Source organism: Hippopotamus amphibius, chromosome 14 (genome assembly GCF_030028045.1).
Source record: "Hippopotamus amphibius kiboko isolate mHipAmp2 chromosome 14, mHipAmp2.hap2, whole genome shotgun sequence".
Taxonomy (NCBI): domain Eukaryota; kingdom Metazoa; phylum Chordata; class Mammalia; order Artiodactyla; family Hippopotamidae; genus Hippopotamus; species Hippopotamus amphibius.
Window position 1 is genome coordinate 10,206,631 of NC_080199.1, and position 5,431 is coordinate 10,212,061.

A 5,431-nucleotide genomic window follows, 5' to 3' on the forward strand; every position below is an offset into this window, starting at 1 on the left:
TCTTAAGATTTATTCTGCATTATTAATATTTTCCCCATCCCAAGTCTAGACAATCATTAAACCAATAAATCAAGCCCTAACTCGTAGCAGTTGTCAACTTCCTTGGCAGATTTCAAGCTAAGAAAGTGACATTGAACATGGATTTGGGAAGAGAATTACGGTAGCACATGATCATATGCTATTTGTATCAATATGAACACAATAGATGTAAATAACCTCAAACATTGCGTAGTAAAATAAGTTGGAAGTGAGTTTTTCTTAATACAATTGATTTAATGATAAATACATACAATCTAATTTTTAATAATGGTTCTGTTTAACAACTGATTCTTGGGAATTCCCTGGTGGTCCAGTGGTTAGGGTTCCGCACTTCCACTGCAGGGGGCACAGGTTCGATCCCTGGTTGGGGAACTAAGATCCCACATGCTGCACGGCGTGGCCAAAAAAAAAATGTTCCTCAAAATTTCTGAATTTAACCATCAGCTCCTGCAAGCTGGTAGGAGCCAGCTCCCTCACACCACTGCACCCAAGCCTCAAAAGATTAGGTTACAACACCAACCCTGGGAATGCTCTAAACTACAGGTAACAGTGTCTGGCTAAGTGCGGCTAGCATGTAGCTCCATGAGGGTAAGGATCGTTGCTCATTGATGTCTTCAAAGTACTTTAAAGTGTTGAGCATATTATAGATGCTCAATAAACATTACTGAGTTGAATTTATTGAAATGACAGAAGCATTTTGTTATCACACATAGTGAGAAGTCTAGATGCAGGTGGTTCCAGAGCTGGTCCATCCAGGGCACTGGGTCAACCACTCTGTGAGGTTCCAGCCTTTTCCTTATGGCTGGCAAGGGGGCTACTACAGCCCATCAAACCCCCACAGCACAGTGTTGAAGGAAGGAAGCAGCCCCTACCAGGCTAGGAGAGACATTTCCTCCAGCACTTTCCTGTTTTCTCAAGTGGGTAGAACACGATCTGCAGCAAGGAGGCTGGGAACGCCAGCCACCCTATTTTTAGATTCTGTGATGGGAGATGGATAAAGAAAATTAAGGTCTGGTGTCATTATGACAGTCCAAGAATTTCCTTGGTTTCCTGCCAGACCAATTCAATGCAAGGAATCAAGTAGTAAAAATATTTATTTTGGTTCAAGTATCTTTGAAATAAGGTATAATCATTGCTCTGGAACTTTTTTGTTTTTGTTTTTTTGGTGGCACTGAGCAGGCACATGGAATCTTTGTTCCCCAGCCAGGGATTGAACCCACACCCCCTGCATTGGAAGGGTGGAGTCTTAACCACTGGACCGCCAGGGAAATCCCTGAAATGTTCTGTTTTTATTGAGTTCCTTGAAGTATTGTTTTAAAGTAAAATCTATGATGATTCTTCCTAATCACCAGATAATTACCTTTTGAAGGACATCTAGGAAGACTAAGTTTTATGTACAATTTGACTGAACAAGGTCTGTATCATATTATCACAAGTCAGATTCCTGGTATAATAAACATAACTACAAAGAAAAAGAGACTCCCTTGTAAAAATTCTCTAGTCCACTGTTATACAGAGTGAGGTAAGTCAGAAAGAGAAAAACAAAATCGTATATTAACACATATAGGCAGAATCTAGAAAAATGGTACAGATCAACTGGTTTGCAAGGCAGAAATAGAGACACGGACGTAGAGAACAAACATATGGACACCAAGGGGGGAAAGCGGGGGTGGGGGTTGGGGGGGTTGAGGTGGGATGAACTGAGAGATTGGGATTGCCATATATACATTACTGATAAGAAAAAAATATCAAATTGTACACTAAATATATGCAGTTTATTGCGTGTCAATTATATCTCAATAAAACTTCTTAAAAAAATTCTCTAGTCCATAGAACATTCCAACAAAATACAATAAATACAATGAAATTCTACCGGGAATTTGGACAGTTCTTTGGAGCTTATTTCCCTGGGTTTTGATCCACACTGTATTATTAACAAAGAGAACAACTGAAAACCATTCACACACAAAATGTTTGCATTCAGGCAACTCTCAAATATTTTGAGCAGCCTCCTACCACCTGATATTCAGAGTCCAAGGAAATAGAGGCATCTGACTTGGGGCTCCCCAGGCTGTCGGGACAGCTTCTGGTCACCGAGAAAGATTCTTTCCCATCTGTCACTGTCCAGACACATCTGTGGCAGAGAAAGTCCCTGAGTTCAGGGCAAGGCAGCAAATAAATGTCAGAAATAATAGTGTCTGGGGTTGACTCTTTTCAGACTCAGAAAAGAATCACAAGATTTAGAACTACAGCAGACTCTAGAGATGATCTTTTTGCATTTACATCTAAACCTGTGTTCTCCATGGTCAGTTCATTCTGGGAAATGTGGGGTTTTCACTTGAGACTTTTCAGGGGCCTTCTGTGCTGTAAATCTCAAAACAAAACAACCATAATACCTAGATTTTCCAAACATGATGTAAAAATGGAACAATCTCCTTTTGTTTTGAAATTGAGCCTGTTTTTAAACTTTTTAAATTTAATTATGGTAAAATATATATAACATAAAATTTACCATTTTAACCACTTTAAGTGTACAGTTCAGTAAAGTATATTCACATTTTATGCAACCAAGCTCCAGAACTTTTCCATCTTGTGAAACTGAAACTTTGTATCCATTAAACAACTCCCTACTTTCCCCTCCCCTCAACACCTGGTAAAGATGGTTCTACATTGTTTCTATGAATTTGATTATTCTGGGTAACTCAAGAAAGTAAAATAATACAGTGTTTGTCCTTTTGTGTCTGGCTTACCTCAACTAGCATAATGTCCTCAGGGTTCATCCATATTGTAGCATATGTCAGAATTTCCCCTCTTTTCAAGGCTGAATAATATTCCATTAAATGCATGCTCCACATTTTGTTTATCCACTCATCCACTGATGGACATTTGGGTTGTTTCCACCTCTTGGCTATTGTGAATTGTGCTATTAAGAAGCTAAGGGTACAAATACCCAAGACCCTGCTTTACAATTCTTTTGGATACATATCCAGAAGTGGAAATTCTGGTTGTCTCACTTCTACCTTTAATTTTCTAAGGAGTTGGCATACTATTTTTCATAGCAGCTGCACTATATGACATTCTATCAGCAGTGCTCAAGGGTGGAATCCTTTTTCAAAGAACTCTTAACATGGAACAGAGTTTGAGAAACACCTCTCTCATCCAAAGCCCTCATTTTGCAAATGAAGACATGGAAGCCTGAGCGGTAAAGGCTTTGTGCAATAGGACACAGCTCTTTGATGGTGAATCAGCCAGCGGCTCAGCAGGAAACGAAGAGCACTCTAATGAAATCATGGAGAGAGTTTAATGTAGGAATTACTTATAGAGTTATGAGCAGCACTGAGGGAACTAAGAATGAATAGGAAGACACCCACGAGGAACAGTGAGAAGCAGTTACCACCCCTCACCTACAGAGGAAGAGGGAGGAAATGATGTAAGCCCAGGGAGACCTACCGTCATCAGGTACCGCAGTCATCTCCAGAGCCAAGGCACCGACAAACAGGGAGAGAAATACCCCAGTCACACTTTCCTTCAGCCCATCACCTCCAGCCAGTTCCTCCACTGGCCAAAGCCAACCAGAAGCCAGATGACTGGAGGACCAAATAGGTAGGGCCAGTCCCCAGGGCCAGGAGGGGAACAAAGATGAATAAGGAAGAAAAGGGGGAAAAGAAGGGAGGATGGGTGTTGGGTAGAAAATCCATGGTGTCTGACAAAGAGGGCATTACAGGTGATTTTTTTTTTTGTACTGTTTATTATAGAAAATTGAAAAATTGGAATGTTCATGTCATTATAAAAAATGAAAGAAAGAAAAAAAACAGTAATCTCACCACCCACAGATACCTAGGTTAACATTTTTGTCTCTAGCGTCTAATGTGCAGCAAGGTAATTGAGGTTTTAGGTTGCGTTTGTTTTCACAGCTGTGCAGCAGCAACTCCAGAATGTCTCCCCAGGAGGGGCCGCGTGGCTGAAAGGGGGCTAACCATGAACATCGATGTCATGTTTGCACCGAACACGCTGGTTTTAATCAAACTGTATGTTTATTTGGGGGCCTTTGCGGGGATGCTGATAGCATTGTCTTTTTTCTACTGCTCTGAAGACATTTCTAATATTTCTAGTATCTGCAGAGATGCTGTTTTTACTTGGATGGCATGTTTATTTTGGATGGGTCTCAGAAGGAAGATTATGACGTATGTGGTGGGCAAAATCTCCCCTACTCAAGCCATCTCTTGACAATGCTGTGGAAGAGCTACTATGGGGGTGTCTGGGGCAGAGAGGGAAAATGTTTACATGTGAAAGGAATATACATTGTGTGGCGAAAGGGCAGCCTCTACCAGATTGCGTTCTCCAAATGTGGCCACCACAATGCGTCCTATTCCATGTGTTCTTTGAACAATGTTTCCTCCCATGGGAGGTGGGTCTCCCCTCCTCTGTGACTGCCTTCACCAATATAGTAAGTGGACTTTGTGATTTCCAAGGCTTTGGCTTTTTTTTTTTTTTTTTTTGGCTGTGCTGGGTCTTAGCTGCGGCATGCATGCGGGATCTGGTTCCCTGACCAGGGATCGAACCCGGGACCCCTGCATTGGGAGTGCAGAGTCTTTACCCACTGGACCACCAAGGAAGTCCCTGTGACTTCCAAGGCTTGAGAACGCCATGCACTCCTGCCTTGAGAGGCTCGTGCTTGGAACCCAAGCACCATGCTGTGAGGAAGCCCAAACTAGCCCATGTGGACAGACGTTAGGAGAAGGACACATACAGGTGTTTGGCCTGATAACTTAGCTGAGATGCTAGCTGACAGCCAGCACCAAACACCAAACATGGTACCGAAGGTACTGCCAGATGATTCTAGCTCCTGGCCTTGGGTTACCTTGTCGATAGCCTCCAGTCTTCCCAGCTGAGCATCATGGAGCAAAGATATACCATCCCTCTTTTTCCTGTCCAAATTCCTGATCCACGGAATCTGTGAACACTGTAAAGTGGTTATTTTATACCACTGAGTTTCATGGTTTGTTACAAGGCAGGAGTAAATGGAACAAATAAGACTGAAAGCTACATGTTTTATTCTCTGGATTTTCCCCTGCCCACTCCAGGAAAGCCTTTGGGTTCCCCTTCCATAGAAGTAGACTTTTCTGGAACCCTATCACTCTTCTGCAGATTAGATCCCGAGAATGGAAAGGAAGAAAACTAATGTCTGGAGGGGGGTATTGTGGAAGGAATAAAAAAATAAGGGTGAGTCCCCTAAACTAGAAAACCAGAGCAGGGACAGAGGCAGGAACTTACAGCCCAGCACCAAGTCCCTCATAATGGCCACAGAAGGTTGGCCAGACCTCAGGGGGGAGCTGCCGATGTCGTGCACGGAGAGACCAGACCCCAGGCACAGGGCACAGCACTGGCAAGA

The 5,431-nt window shown here is 42.6% G+C and overlaps 1 non-coding gene across 1 annotated transcript; it reads right to left on the reverse strand.

Annotated features, from left to right (window-relative positions):
* Nucleotides 1–4,580: 4,580 nt before the first annotated feature.
* Nucleotides 4,581–4,654, reverse strand: TRNAG-CCC (transfer RNA glycine (anticodon CCC)). Its single transcript has one exon. It is a non-coding gene; the product is annotated as a tRNA-Gly (tRNA).
* Nucleotides 4,655–5,431: the final 777 nt, after the last annotated feature.